Source organism: Melitaea cinxia, chromosome 22 (genome assembly GCF_905220565.1).
Source record: "Melitaea cinxia chromosome 22, ilMelCinx1.1, whole genome shotgun sequence".
Taxonomy (NCBI): Eukaryota; Metazoa; Arthropoda; class Insecta; order Lepidoptera; family Nymphalidae; genus Melitaea; species Melitaea cinxia.
In genome coordinates, this window is record NC_059415.1 from 6,164,343 (window position 1) to 6,181,840 (window position 17,498).

At 33.6% G+C, this 17,498-nt stretch overlaps 1 protein-coding gene and 1 long non-coding RNA gene across 2 annotated transcripts in view; both read left to right on the forward strand.

Annotated features, from left to right (window-relative positions):
• The window catches only part of LOC123664416 (lysozyme), a 37,310-nt gene that overhangs the window by 10,292 nt on the left and 9,520 nt on the right, over nt 1-17,498 (forward strand). The window lies entirely within an intron of this gene.
• Nucleotides 1,569-6,987, forward strand: LOC123664712. Its single transcript, XR_006744874.1, has 2 exons — nt 1,569-1,690; nt 6,909-6,987. It is a non-coding gene; the product is annotated as an uncharacterized LOC123664712 (long non-coding RNA).

A 17,498-nucleotide genomic window follows, 5' to 3' on the forward strand; every position in this document is an offset into this window, starting at 1 on the left:
CTCCACCTAAGTGGGGCGAGATGGGGTCGCATTAGCATGCACCACCTCCCCCCGGGTCTCAATACTTGCCTTATATCATATTTTGATACACAATCCAAATCTGAAGTTGTTAATAACGTGTGTAGTGAATATCACATCATCGATATACTTTTTTCTGTGTTATCAGATATGGATATTTATCGCATAGATCAACTTCTTCCTGCTTGAAAATTAAATCTATAAAAAAAAACTTTCGTTTAAGTAACCTTTACCACTTTAGAATCATGATTTAAATAAATATAATTATAATTATAATATAATAATATATAAATTAATTAATAGTATTTATTAAATTTATTTTGATCGAAATAAAGTTACCGCCTCTGTGTGTACATTCTCCTGAGAACAATCGCCAAAAAGTTATCCTTTAATGGAAAAATAAATAATCTTAATTCCCCCGTGCACGCATATAAAGTCACGAATAAAAACGCTGGTGTATAATTTGTCAAACCAACAGACACGAACTCGGCGTAACGTTAACTCGAGTAACCCATCATATTTATTTAGCGACGGAATTCCACCTGAGCTTCGCTAAAAGAAATTTTGTCTATACCTATATATAACATTAAATAACATGCATATAAATAATGATAAATGCTAAAAAGATATTTCCCCATTTTCTGCTACTGTTGTGTTGTTGTTAAGTGAATGATTAAAGTGAGACATTCTGTAAAACTCACTGTAGGGTTGAAAACGTCTATGCCTACATAGGAGACAGGTTACACATTAAACTACAAAGTTACTATTCTGCAGGTTGGCTCATCAGACTTTTATTATAATGACTATTTGCTTTCATTAAAATGTTTTTCACAATACCATAACTGTTGTGTAAAGTTGGTAGTACGTTTAGAACTAGAACAACTCAAAACATTCTTTTTTCGTTGTAACTGGCAACAAAGAAACAAACCTTATACAAAAAATAACTAACTTGAAAAATAATAACTAATATTCGAGCCGATACACCACAGACAATAATCTATAGTTACGTAGATGAGAAAGCAAACTCTTTCTATTGTATTTTAGTACGGCAGCAGCTTATACTGCGCTTTTAATTATTAAAACTACCTTTTATAATAAATTGTTCTTTCGATATCATAAGAATTGCCTCGAGATCTATTGTTAGTATTATCTCGCCTTTGTTCTTTACTTTATTTGTTTGCGTTGATTTTCTTTTACCGTTATACTCTTTTTTATGAATAAAAACAAATATTATTATGCTTCTTCTCAACGTATAATTGTGAAGAAATTATTAGCTATATCAAAACTATTTTTAAGATATAAGACCGTATGTGGAAACTACACACAAAGCTAAATACTTCGGTTTGAGAGGTACAGCGGGCTCTTCTAAACGTGTACACAATGCAATAAAAAACTTACTGTTTAATTTTAGTAAAAAGTAGAGAATTATTAATAATTGTGTTTGCAGGCAAACGAAGAAAAACCGACATCAATTATATCGACAAGTAATACAACGTAGGTAGACAAAAAAATGTCAAGTTAATACGCATTATCAAAGATTACTCGGGTCCGCTTGCGTTAGCTGTGGTCAACACACGTGTTTTACTGATCTTGGTGTCTTATTTCTTATTGTTTACGGTGTAAATAGTAGATTATTGTGGGATTAGTGGTTAAACTAACATTTTTGTTGTAGGTAAGTGTTTAATTATAATAGTATTGTAAGTTTAGTGTATATATTTAATTTTAAAAATGGATCTCGATCGTCCTCCAGACCCGCCAGATACGGGTGGTTCTACTGACGATCGAAATATATCTGAATCCTCTTCATCTCATCAAAATATGAGAAAACGCCCGGCTATTGACTCTTCCAGCGACTCCTCTTCTAAAAAAACTATTGTACATCCATCCACGGCTAGCCCGTCAATACAATCTCTTTACACACACCCATCCTTTTCCGAAGGCCCTAAGAGTTACTCTGATGACGACAAAGGTCCCTTCATTGTCCATGTTGCCCGGGAAACCCCAGACCCAGCCTCAGGAACTACTATTCGCGCTTTGAAATTCGGCCAATTTTTACACACACACAAAATTGGCTCGGTTGTGAAAGACGGCGTTAAAAATGTAGGCAGAAACAAAATTTCTGTTGAATTTGTTTCAGCTCAAACTGCTAATGATTTTTTAAAAAATCCCATATTAGGAATGTGTAAGTTCAATGCTTCTGTACCGACTTACAATATAACTCGAATGGGTCTTATAAAGGGTATTCCGGTTGACTGGTCAATGGCGGAATTAGTGGAGTCATTAGAGCTCCCATCTGGCTGCGGTTCAATCATGAAAGCTCGTAGGCTGAATCGCAAAAACATTCAGGAAGGCGTAGTCTCTTGGGTCCCAACCCAGTCAGTGGTTCTAACTTTTAGAGGTCAAATTCTCCCAAGTAGAGTATTTTCGTTCCATACATCCTTACCAGTTGAGACTTATAATCTACCCACCATACAGTGCCTAAATTGTTGCCGTTTCGGCCACATTAAGACACAATGCAGGTCACAGCCAAGGTGTTACAAGTGTTCACAATCGCACACAGGTGAGTCATGCGACGTAACTAAAGAAAATGCCACTTGCTTACATTGCTCTGGTAGACATTTTACTACCGAGAAGGACTGTCCTGAATACCTCCGTCAAATTAAAATTAAAACCGATATGTCCACGGATAACATATCCTATATAGAAGCATCCTCTCGCTATCCTCCTGTTCGTCGGTCATATGCAGAGATGACAAAGGAAATGTTCACTCCCCCAGTATATACTCCCACCTCCTCAACACAGCCTCCTTCTTCACCGAATAGGTCCTATCGTAAAACGGTAACGCATTATCCTCGTCCTGTAGCCGCTCTAGGCAAAGGGTACGATAAACAAGCCCATCAATCCATTGTAGGTGACATCCCTTCCTCTCTCCCTAATGGTTGTGCACTAAACAACCCTCAAAGTCCCTTAACCCCTTATAGTAGTAACCTGTTAGAAAACCTCGTCCAAATGATCCTTAGTATTATTACTACATGTAATGATATGTCCTTACCGCCCAACGTTGCCGCATCACTCGCTCAACTCTTTTCTATCCTTAAAAATGGCCCCACTCAGCTTCCTTCAATGGAACTGTAAGAGCATCCGCCCAAAAAAACATGAAATCCTATCCTTAATCAACCTGCATAATCCTTCCATTATTGCCATCTCTGAAACATGGTTAGTTCCAGGTTCTCGTTTTCGGGTTCCGGGTTTCTTCTGTTTGAGAGATGACAGAAGTGATGGGTATGCGGGTAGTGCCATCCTCATTCGGCACAAAATCCCCTTCTCCCAAATCCCCATATCCTCCCCCAGCCAGCACATCAATGCTGTTGCTGTTAGATCCTGTGACATTTCCTTTTTATCTCTGTATATTCCTCATCCTAGTCCTTCCCTTATCCCTGAACTCCGTTCTATCTTTTCTTCTCTTCCTAGCCCTGTTCTTGTCATGGGAGATTTAAACTCCCATCACACCTCCTGGGGATCCCACCTTACTGATGGTTTTGCTCTCCTGTTGTTGGACATCTTTGATGAATTCAACTTTTGCATTCTCAATGATGGTTCACCAACTCGAAGAGCTTATCCTAATCAGAACCCCAAATCTGCTGTAGACCTTTCCTTAGCCTCCCCTTCCTTAGCTTCTATGTTGTCCTGGAAAGTCCTCCCATCCACTTTTGGCAGTGATCACTTTCCCATTATCCTTGCTATGCATTTACGACCTTCCCTGCCCCCTAACCCTATCCCTATGATTAAATTTAAATTGAAGTTTTCTAATTTCTCTGCTTATGCTGAATCTGTTGATAGCATGATTGACATCCTCCCTGGTTCTCAAGATGATGGAAATATTTTAATTTTTTATGATCTTTTTCTTAATGCTATTTTAAATTCTGCTAATACCCATTTTCCTAAAAAGCACCCCTCAAAAACACGTTTGCTTTCCACCCCCTGGTGGGATGAGGATTGCAAACGCCTGGCTAAACTAAGATCGGAAGCAGAAAAGGCATACTCTCTGAGCATGTGCCCTGAAAACTTTATCAGGTATCAAAAATTGGATGCCAAGTTTAAACGCTTGGTGTCAAAAAAGAAAAAATTTTGTTGGATTCGCTTCTGTGAATCCCTTACTCCCCGCTCTCCTCCACGTCTAGTTTGGAACCAACTTAAAAAATTTCGCCGCTCCCTAGCCTCTGATAGCCTGTCCTCTAATGATCCTTCTGTGTGGCTTAATGATTTTGCAGACAAACTCGCCCCTCCCTTTGTCCCTTGTGAGGACAATATCTTTACTTCAATGCCAGCATCTATCTCGGATGAAATGGATGCCCCCTTTTCTTTTTCTGAGCTTCAGTGTGCTCTGAATGGACTGAAAGATTCAACACCTGGGGAAGATGGCATTCCATACTCTCTTATCCAAAATTTAAATGATAAAGCAAAACATTGCTACCTTAACATAATTAACACCTTGTTTATGACAGGAATCGTCCCGCAATCATGGAAGTCTCTAGTTATTATCCCAATATTAAAACAAGGTAAAAATCCCCTAGACAGTAATTCTTATCGCCCTATTGCTTTATCGTCTACTCTGGCAAAAGTTACTGAGCACCTTTTGAAAAATCGCCTGGAATGGATAGTGGAAAGTAGAAACATTCTGTCTCCCTCCCAATTTGGCTTTCGGAAGGGTTTCAGCACAACTGATAGTTTAAGTTTACTCACAACAGACATTCGATTAGCTTTTGCTAAGGGAGAATATCTTGTAGGCATTTTTCTGGACATAGCGTCTGCATACGATAGTGTCCTTCTTCCGATACTCAGGCAGAAAATGCACCAGCTGAGTGTTCCGCCAAGAATGGTTCATTTTATATGCAGTATGCTATCTTGCAGAACAATATCTGTGAGACATCCACTATTTGTGCTTCCTCCCAGATTTATCTGGAAGGGTCTCCCTCAAGGCTCTGTCCTCAGTCCCTTGCTCTATAGTATTTATACACATGATCTCGATATGTCTGTTGATAACTTTTGTAACATTTTGCAGTATGCAGATGACATTGTTTTATATCATAGTTCAAATTCAGTAGAAAATTTATCTTTTCGACTTAACTCTGCTTTGCATTACCTAGGCCAGTGGCTGGATGACAACGGTCTATCCTTATCGATTAACAAATGCCAGGCTGTCACCTTTACCAGGAAAAGAGTAGCCCCTGTCTTTGATTTGGTTTATCAGGGTGAGCGCATCAACCTGGTGGACAAGGCAAAATTTCTTGGTATAATACTCGACAACAAACTGAATGGATTTTCCCACATAGAATACATTTCCAAAAAGTGTGAAAAATCACTTAATGTATTAAGAGCAGTATCAGGTGTATGGTGGGGTGCACATCCCTACTGCTTAAAATTAATTTATCATGCCCTTGTACGTAGTCATATGGATTATTGTCTGTTTGTTTTAGACCCTATTAGTAAGTCACTATCACAAAAGTTAAATAAAATCCAATACAAAAGCCTACGGATTATTCTAGGTGCCATGAAATCGTCGCCTACTAATGCCCTACAGGTTGAGTGTGTTGACCCTCCTTTGCAAATCAGAAGACAATTTTTAAGCGATCGTTTTGTCATAAAATCATTACAGCTGTCTTCCCATCCTCTTTGGCCTAAACTCAACAAGCTCTCCCAACTCTGCAACCCAAACCGGCCACATTCCTACATTTTAATCAGCTACACCAAATTTTCAAACCTCCCAAATCCTCTCTCAACCTTTTGTATCAATCCCTTATTCTCTACTTCCTTCAAAGCCCTACCTACAATGTTCCTATCCTCACAGATTTGGGTCTAAAAAAAGGAGATCCTGGTATAAAGTTAAAATTTCAAGAAATTCTTCATCAAAATTGGTTAAATCATCATCATATATATACCGATGCATCTAAACTTTCCCCGTCCAGCTGTGTTGGTGCTGCCTGCTGGATCCCTAAATTTAAAATCATTCTCCAATTTAAGTGTCCCCCTGAAACATCTGTGTTTTCCGGTGAAGCTATTGCTATACTGGAAGCCATCCCTCTTTGCCCTCTCCCATGACTTAGGACCGACGGTAATTTTCACTGACTCACTAAGTTGTCTCTTAGCCATTAAGGAAAATCCCTTTCGTAGCAAATTGAAAATTTCTATTGTTTTTAAGATTAGAGAGGCTTTGCTCTCTTGCAGTCAAAAGGGTCTGCATATTCTGCTCGTCTGGATTCCAGGCCATTCAGGCATTGCAGGCAATGAGACAGCAGATTCATGTGCTAAAGCTGCAATCCAAACTGGTATCCTTGATCACTACAAAAACTCCTGCCAAGACCTTCGTTCCCTAGCCAAAATCCATATGGACAAGTCCTGGAATTTATCTTGGAGTTCATCAAAATTGGTAAAGGGTAAATTTTACTCAAATATACAACCAGACATCTCAAGACGCCCTTGGTTTTCTCTTCATAGACATGCTCGTCGTTGGGTAACATCTAGCATATGTCGCTTACGTCTTGGCCATGCGTGTACACCTGTTCATCTGGCCAAAATCAGAGTTCGTGACCACTCATTGTGTGAATGTGGCCTTGACGAAGGCACGGTTTCCCACATCCTTTTTTCCTGTCCCAAACTCATCCGTCCTATATACGACATCCTTCCCCGTGATATTCCCCGCCCTATAAATGTTCAATGTTTGTTAATGTTGGTGTTTAGTCCCTATTGTAGATTTTTGTGTAAATATTTTGAAATAAATAAAATTAAGTTGTAAATAAATCATGTGTCTGTCCTAGTGTAATTAGTTTGTAATAGTTTAGTTACTAACAGCTGTAGTCTTAGTTTAACATTAAATGTTTGTGTTGTTTTAGGTTATGGTGTAACAATGAAAGTCTGACTATTTTGCCTGTTTTCAAAATTAAATAGAGACTGTTATCTCTACTGCACCGACCAATTAATCTCCTTCGTGTGTTCTCCACTCTACGTGACATTGGCGGAATCAACCGTGCTTCTTTGGCACAACTGAAAGCCATTAAACCAATCAATCAATCAAAGATTACTCCAAAAGTTGTAATCAGATCTCAATGAAATTTAAATGTGACCACATAATAAACATCAGCTTTCGATTAAATTAAAAATCATCAAAATCGGTTCACGCAGTAAAAAGTTATGTGGATTTTCTAAAGTTTCCTAAGTTTTCTAAAGTTCTAAGTACGATTTCTCTGGGATTCCATCATCAGATCCTGGTTTTCTTATCACGGTACCAAACTAGGAATATCTTCTTTCCAACAAAAAAGAATTATCAAAATCGGTTCAAACGACGGAGCTATCCCTGAACATACATATATATATATACGGTCGAATTGAATAACCTCCTCCTTCGAAGTCGGTTAAAAATATTACAAATTCTCTGATTAATTATTATTAATCTAAAAAATAAATAATAAAGGACACAATAACATGTCATCGTTGATGTTCTCAATCAACATAATATATTAAATTTACAAACTTTTCTGGAGAGTTAATATACTGTATTCATTTGTATGGTTTCCTTCATATCGATTGCTACTTTGTTCTCCATTTTGCAGTCTTAGTAGTTTAGTAGACGCATCCATTATTTCCTAGAGAACGGTATAAAACAATTTACGCAGTGTTAGAACTTCTACAACGATATCTTACTTTATGGATTAAGTTTTCCTACCATAAAAAGAGTACGGTTACATAAACATCAATGTGGGTGAAATCGTGTCTTCCGTGTCTTGCTATTAAAAGATTTCTACTGTTCATATACAGATATAAAATGTACTTAGTATCTTAAAACCCTGCTTAAGGGTTTTAGAAACGTCATTTTTAAATTTGTCACATCACTTCTCCCAAGACACTCACTGTAGTCTATTCATGTTAAGAAAATAGTGGATCGTCGCTGTCCAATCCACTGGCCAAATTAAATCGAAATAAATTAGATCGCTTGTCTGAATAACTTACTTTAACTGGTTAATTTGAACACGGCGTTCTAATTTATTACAATTTGATTTGTTGATTATAAATGGTAAAATTAATTTAAACTGTTTTTCATTTTACCTCAGTTATCTGTATTTCATTAAATATGATAATTATGAATTATAGAAAGCTATATATCAAGCTTTGAAAAGATCTATTTCTAATCTCAGCTTGGTGCCGAGTTTGCCAAATAAACCGATTCGATCAGTGACAACTAGTGCTATTTTTTTTTTTTTTTTGTTATTTCGATTTTGTAGTTCTTTTCTTTTGTATTGTATAAACCTTATCTTGCAATAACGAACACAAAAAAGTCTGTGTGTCAGCTCCGACACACGACTAGATTATACTCCTTCAGATCGACTGTCTAAATAGGCACAAAAAGGCTTACTAGTCTTAAAAAGATTAATACCATATCAAATAAATAAATGAATCAAACAGCGCCATCTATCTGAACCCTATTGGGATCCGATAGATGGCGCTCAGCGTCGTCGTCAATCGGAATTTCGATATCATTCGAGGCCATAGTTCAGTAGATTTTACTCCTTATATTTTTTTCATACCAGGGGCCTTATATGAAAATGCATTCTTAAGTCGTTTGGAAGCTATACGCATACAAACATTTCAAGGATTCAATTCAATTTATATAGACAGACAGATTATTTGAAACTTTTCCCTAAACAATCGAGATTTATTGCAAACAATTCAATAGGTTTTCGAATAAAATCATAACATACACATATTCACATATTTGTCGTCACAAGATTTCGAATTCACAATAATTGTATGGCTAATAGGATCATATCATAATTATAGCAACTGCCATTTTAATAATATATACATTTAAATGTAGCTACGTGAAATATCCTAATTAAGAGTGATTTACGAGATAAACTGGCGTGCATTAATTAAGTTTTCACATTTAACGGGCTCGTGCCTAACGCGCACTGTAATTTCATAATTCTTTGTAACTTTACTGTACACTTATTTACAATTTGACACATTTTGTCATGAAATAGACCAAATTGTTTATTTTATTTTTAATTCAAATTGAAAATTCTGTACAGATAATTAATTTTCACCTGTAAGTTTTTCATAAAACGATATATCTGTTTAACCCTTTTGGTGAGTGGTTCGTGTAATCACTAAAATACCGGCCGTCTCAGTTTTAATTACCTGTCGAGATAGCCATTTATATTTGTAAAAATACAGTCAAGTATTTACACGTGCTATTTCAGTTCAATTCAATATAACTCAAATTGATACCGTATTAAAACAATTATAAAATTTTACAAATTTGTTTATTAAAACAAAAAAAAAGTTTATTTAAATAATAATTTGGTTGTATGAAATTAATATTACTAAAACAAAATTGTAAATAACGGTTCACTTCTCAGTAACGTTAATCCGTATTCGATTGATTATTTTCAAACCCAACAAAAACATTCGAAAGGTACACGATAATAGAAAAGTTATTCGACCTAAAAAATGTTGTGAAACTGACAGAAAATAGTTGAATTTTTTATCCGATGTGAACTAAGTCAATTATTTTTGGTATTGAAAAAATATTGCATAGTTCCAATTTTGTTTCCTTTACGAGTAGTATAGTACAGGTTTATACAAGTTATTTTCTTTTTTATACGTTAAAAAACTTGTCTAGTGTAAATTTTTATGAATAAACATCTTACACTCAATGACCCCCGACGGCACAAGAGTAGACTAAATTTTACTCTTGTGTCGTGAGTCCGGAAATACAACACACAAGCACAAAACGCTTAGACCACGTCAAACATCTGTATGGCCAATACAAATATACGAATGCAGGTGCAGGGCCAGCGCAACAGCCATAAGTCAGTACTGTGACCGTCGCGCTGAAACGTTTTCAGACAACATATTATAACAAATATATATACTTATTATTAAAACCTAACATTAGGTCATTAATAATGTACCTGAGTCTCATAAATAATTTTAAAACAAACAGATAAGAATTTTTAAACATAATCATAGCAAATAGTTCAATATTTTATCGTTACTTTTCTCATTTACTTAAATCACACATACATATAAACAGTGTTATTTATTGCATAAATATTATTATCTCTTATTTCTATTTGGAAAATTGAACATTAAATTGAACAAATTTGTTGGAAAATAATTTAAATTTAGCTGTACACTGAAAAGGTATTTAAAATGTAACATCTGCCGAAAGCAATACTCATTTTATAACATAATACGATGAACGATGTTTGTGTATAATGAGTGTTTTAATATCTCTCTATCTTTTCAAAGTTCTGTAATTTTCAACATATATTAAATAATACTGGTAAAATTTAAATATTACTAGATGTGCAGTTTTTGTGGAAAAATTATAATAATCATTTTAAGGAAATATAATATTTGTACGAGTGGCAAAAAAATATTTGTTTGCATTTCGTGTATCTTTCCTTTTACTTGCATTTGCAGTAAATATTATTTGATTAACACAACATAATTAACAAATTTAATTCAGAGTCACAACAAGATATATTTCAAATAATTAATCCATGAAATAATTGATCCAAAATTATTTCAAAGTTCTACATCTGTAGATCTACCTAGATTCGTTTTCAAATCCGATTTGTAACGAATTTAGATTTCAATAAAATATAGCCGCTAATAAATCTCATTAGTTTTTATAGTATTAAATACGTCATATTTGATAACTTAGGACATCTAATACCAGAACATAAAAATATAATTTAATTGAATATTAAATAGAAAACAAAATGTTACTAAATGATCTAATAGGTATCATCAGAATCACTAAAGATTGATTTTGATATAACACTATAACAACCAACTAACGTTGCTGGTACAGGCAGTAATATGAATATATTAAAACGTCATTAACATATTGCTCGTTGTGCCTCGTTTGTGTGTAATTAGTGACATGAAAAGTAAAATTGACAATAATATCGAATATAGTTTGAGTAGATTAACTGTATTGAGGTAGTTGTACAGCAGGAATTATCTTAAAGTTTGAAGCAGCCTTACTCCGGAAGTACCTCAACCGTATAGATTATTCTCTAAATATATGATATTATTATATGATGTTATTATATATTATTATTATTATTTCACTGAATGTCACTCCGCCCGCCCAATACATAATAGATACATATATTATAATAACTACTTATATAAATAATATAGTAAATTTACTTATACTTACATATATAAATATAAGCGGGTGGAGGAATACGCCCCGGCAGGGAGATCAGACGGCCGGGGGTTAGGGCTGTAGGCTAAGAAACCGGCGGACAATCCTAGCCGAGTCAAGTAACACCGCCTTCTGCATCCTGGCTGCGAGCGAACCGTCCCGGATCCCCAGTTGCCTCAGATGGTGAACGAGGCTAACCGGGATCAAACCGTTGGCAGATATTACGATAGGGATTATTTCAGCAGACCCCACACCCCACATGTCGACAATCTCGTGCGCCAGATCCAGATATTTACGTTTTTTTTCAGTCTCGGCTTTCACGAGGTTCTCGTCATGGGGGACGGTGATGATTATTATTATTATTAATATTATTATTATTATTATTTCACTGAATGTCACTCCGCCCGCCCAATACCTAATAGATACATATATTATAATAACTACTTATATAAATAATATAGTAAATTTACTTATACTTACATATATTATTATTATTACATATATATATATATGTATATATATATATACATATATATATATATATATATATATATATTATTATATTATTACTTATTACTCTCGTATTTTGACATCACAGGAGACCGAAGAGCTAGCAGCTACCTCGGACAAAGAATTAGTCTAGCTATTCAAAGGAGGTGCCAGTATCTTCGGAACCTTGACTAAAGGGACTCCTTTGAATAATATATACTAGTTATTATATTATATATATATATATATATATATATATATATATATATATATATAATATATTAGGTTCATATTTTTTGTTCACATGTAAATTTTTATTTTAACGTAAAATAAAGTTCACAGTTTCACGTAGTTCTTGTGGTGAGTAAGGTAACCAGAGCCACTGGATGTTTGGGCAAGGGTCGACAACACACTTGCAATGCTCCTATTGTTGAATATATCTATAGGTTATGGCAAGTGCTTACGAACAGGTGAACCGTACACTTAATCGTCACTATTGTAGTTTTAAAAGTATTAATCTTTCTTATTATGAACTACGCAGTAACAGAGTGACTTAAAGATGTTTTCATAGTCTGGACGTGTGTCCGTGTTGTATATAACTGAGACCTCTGACAAATATGCTATGAAATTTGTAACATTTTTTGTTTCTATAATAGTGTTCATTGATCTAAAATAGTTTAAAAGCACATAAGTCACTATTTAACTAACAAACATATACTTTAAAGTGATAAAAAACAAAATAATCAAACACAAATTCACCATCCCCATTCACTTATTGAACAAATCAGAACTAAATAACTTCCAGAACTTACACTGAAGCTCTTCGTGAAATTAATCAATAAATGAAAACGAGGATATTATCTGAACTAGTTATTAAAACGAGGTAAAGACGCTTTAACTGTAACAGAATTTAAAATAATTGTAGTTAAGTAAAAATAAAATACTTAAACTAAATAATTCCATAAATATTATAAATCTATACTAATATTATTATAATGAGATAAAATTTATATTATAAAATGTTTGAAATAGATAAGCCCAAAAACTATAGTACTTATCAATTTTAAAAATAACTGCTTCAGAACAATGCTATGTTCACTGTATGACCTTGGGCTATATTCTAACAAAAAAAAGTGTGTAGTGTCAGCTCCGACGCACGACTGCAGTTTACTCCTTTCAGATCGACTGTCTAAATAGGCACCAATAAGGTTTACTAGTCTAAGAAAAAGATTAATACCATATCAAATGGTAAATAAACAATGGGCTTGTATAATAACTAATATGTATATAAAAGAAAGATTTAATTATAAACAAATATATAAAGAATTTCGGTTTGAATTTATTCATTTGTAAATGATTTAGTTTATTTTAGTAAATGTTAGATACAAGTCGATCTTAAACATTAACTCTCTCTCGCTATGACAATCTTATTTACTAAAACTATTACTTGCTCTATGGAACATCCAAAGCGAATGTTGAATGCAAGGGTCTTGGTTAGTTTATTTACCGTATCCGAGAACGACGATGCTTAAATTAAATACACGAATTTCCACATCTAAATGTATTTCGAACTACGTTTACGTTTCTACTTCAATATCCATATTCCTAGACAATATTTCACTAATATTTTCAGCATTCCCTATAACCAATCCGGATTTTTTTTCCCATCATGTATGCGAATATAATGCTTTAAACAATCATGACATCGACATCTTTAGTGACTCCGAAGGACTTTTCAGAAAAAAAATGTAAAATACTACTTGCTTAGCCTTGCTCCACCAATTATTAGTGTTAAAGTTTTTAAATGTTTGTTAATTTTTTTTTCTTGTAGCGTATCTTGTATAGTTTTATTTTTGTTGATTACTTTTATTTGAAATGTTGTAAACGCGTGTATCTTTTTATAAATAAATGATAAATAGATATAAAGTTAATTTAAGGAGTATCATAAGATAATAATTAAAATTATTGACGAACAATATCACTATACTTATTGTTAAATGTGAACATCTAAATCTTATATATAAAATTCTCGTGTCACAATGTTAGTTACCATACTCCTCCGAAACGGCCGAACCGGTTTTCTATGAAATTTTGTTTGCATATCGGGTAGGTCTGAGATTCGGCTAACATTAATTTTTCATACTCCTAAGTTTTAAGGGGGAGGGATTATGGGGGCTGATAACATATATGGCAAAACAACGTTTCAGGGGTCAGCTATTAATCATATTATAATACTTAAATCATAAAACAAATTTAATGATTGTAACTGCCTTAATAAAAACTAATTTAATACTTAAGTGCATTTATTTAAATAACAAGGATTTATTTTAAGTAATGTTGCATATAAATTTTATAAAAAAAAATGGGTTGACTTGCTTCTAAAACCAATGTAAACGAAGCACCGTTTAAGGCTTTTTGTGAAATATACCCATAATTTTGCACTAATCACTCTGGAATGTGATGTCGCCTAACAAATGGCGGTCACTCGCCAGATTACAAGTATTGATTGATCACTGCCCATTCAAAATTTAATCACAAATATATTTCAGTGCGCTAACCCAAGTAAGCTTTATTTACGTCTAACGGTGCATAAATCTGTGACCTGCGAGATTATTATTTTTTTATATATTTTTTATTATTTTTCATTACGTATTAATAGTTATTATCCTTTACGTTTTTTAAATTATTCAATTCCTACTATTAAATGTTGACTGGGTACCACTAGGCATTAAGTCTGTCTTTTGTTCCTTTATCGCTTATACTTTTTTTAATTATAATTTTTTATACCTACTTACATATTTTTTTTTCACTCCAACAATCTAATATATGTCTCTGAAAAATATGGCCTACACATATTGTGTTTTAGAACTGATGTTAAATTTGAATTAACGTTGTGTAATAAAGTATAATCTTATCATTGTAAAGATGTTACAATTAATATTCTCAAATTATCATATCTTATGCCAAAAAATTAGATAATAATATAACATTATGTAATAAATATAAAAGCGACTTCTGAATGATACAAAGTTTGAAAAAAAAAACTAAAAACAAAAGAAAAACAGGATATCGTAAACAAATTTAACAAAAAAATAACCATGTATTCCTTTAAAAAAATACCTAATACTGTTCCTTGAAAAAAACAAGGAAGCAAATAATTTACCACCCAAAAAAATACGTAACAAATTTTACCTGTTTCCACATTGAGTCATCCTTATCAAATAACAAAATAATGTTCATCTATTAACTCTAAACAGAATTGTCGACAATTCCTAGTTGAACCTGTCCCGCTGGGACCGCAGTTGACTAATAAAATAGATATAACAATCAGAGCAGCCAGCTCGTATTAGTCTGTGACGACAGCAAAAATGATCGGACGTTAAAATTTATATACCGTGACTACTGAGGCTTTGGACATAAACGATATTAAACTATATTTATATCCTACTAACTGAAACGGAAAACTTCGTACTAGCATTTTTTTTTTTGAAGTTTGCTCCATATGAAACATAATATAAGGCAATAGGCTCCTTAAAAAAACGATATATAGCAAACATACTTCATTTATTAATCCTGGTTTTTATTTAATACTAGTACCTGGGTGACCGAGCTTCTCGGTATTTTTGGTAGATCGTGTTTTTTGGAAATCATATCTAAATACGAATTACATATTGATAAAATATGATTGATATTCTTAGTAAATCGTGTCTTTTGGAAATCATATTTAAATACGAATTACATATTGATAAAATATGAATAATATTTTCCGATTTTACCAACACAATAATAAAAAATATGAACTGGTTATTTAAATAAAAAATCATGAGTGCAATTAGAAAAAAAATGAAAAAAAATAATCGATCACGAGACATGAGGATTTGAACCGTGGTCTTCTCGATCGATAACAACCGGCCGATTTCCCACCTGAGCTATTACAACGTTATTGACAATTGCGAAATTTACCTTCGTGTTCTAACGATATTGTAGCCATTTTTTCATTAGCTAATTGCTCGTTTTATAGCATTAGATATACTTTGTGCTATAAATGTTAATAATGCTATATATGTTACTATATATAGTTTTTAAATGTAAACCTAACGTCCTGTGCTGGCAGCATTTGAAAAGGTGCTGAAAAGCAGCTTTAAGATGAATCTACGACCTTTTCACCAGCATTTTTTCTAAAATCTCTGTTATTTTTTAATATCACTAGGACGGCAAACAAGCATACGGCTCACCTGATGGTAAGAGATTACCGCAGCCTATAGATGCCTGCAACACTAGAACCATCGCAAGCGCGTTGCCGACCCAATCCCCAATCCCCCCAAGGAGCTCTTACTCACCAACAAGAACACAATACATACAATAATATAATTTGGACTGCTTGAAAACAGCATTATTTAGCTGTGATCTTCTGTAAGGTCGAGGTACTGCCCCAGTCGGGCCGCTCCATATTTTGAGTAGGAAATTCCTGCTGTACTCTACCTCAGTTATAACCTCTGTAAATTAGGTTTAAGAAATCTTTTTTTTTTGTATTCTTGGTGAATAAACGTCTTTATTATTATCTTTATTATATCAATAATAATAATAAAGGTATAGACGTACGACTTATACGACGTTGTGATGCTGACAGTTATGTTTTACTGCACATCGTCTTTTGCGAGAAAGAGATAAACTTATTTTTAAATAGTACGGTAAGCCATCTTAGAGAGTAAACTCCGGTCGCATTTCGCAGTAGACACGCACAAAATTTTTTTCGTGAATTTGTGGACATTTTTCAATTTTCTCTTATGTAAATTTTGTCCTAACAGTAATTAACATAAAGAAATTATACCAATTTGGATGTAGATACATCTAATATATAAAATTCTCGTGTCGCGGTGTTTGTAGTTAAACTCCTCCGAAACGGCTCAACCGATTCTCATGAAATTTTGTGTGCATATTGCGTAGATCTGAAAATCGAACAACATCTATTTTTCATCCCCCTAAATGTTAAGGATCGTCCACACATATTTTTATTTAATTTATTTTTTATATATCTATAATATAAAAATGAGTCGCTGAATGTGTTGCTAAGCGCAAAACTCGAGAACGGTTGGACTGATTTCGCTAATTCTTTTTTTAAAATATTCCTTGAAGTACGAGGATGGTTCTTACGGAGAGAAAAATTCTAAAAAAATTTTTTTTTAATTTCCTGAAAAAGTCTAAAAACAACACTTTTCTATACTCCCATACAAAAGATTTGTGATAATACTTAAAAGTCAATTTGAACTTCAATACCATACGATAAAGTTTGTGTTAGGCGATACGAAGTTCGCCGGGTCAAGTAGTTTATTAAATTTTTAAATAAATTATTTATTTTTTATTTTATTATGATTTGGCGTTGAAAAATACATACTACCCTAAATTTTCACCCTTCTACCACCAACCCCTATTTTTAAATAGCGTTTAGCGGCAAGACAACGTTTGCCGAGTCAGCTAGTTGATAAAAATAAAAATCAACTCGCTTATAGTGCTTTCACTCTTCCTTTCTTTACAAATTTAATTGATTCATAGATACTGCTGACGGTACGCAAACGGATGAAATGCATTATGCCGAGATCTGCCGGTGTTAATTTAGATGGAAGTGGGCCAGTGCATTGAACTTAGGACATTACATTAAAGGGTTACATTGTTAAGATCTTTGGATAGTAGTATATAAAATGATTTAGTTATATTAAAAATATTGTATAATTTACTCGAATAAAAATGAATTTTCGAAATTTATGTACGTGTT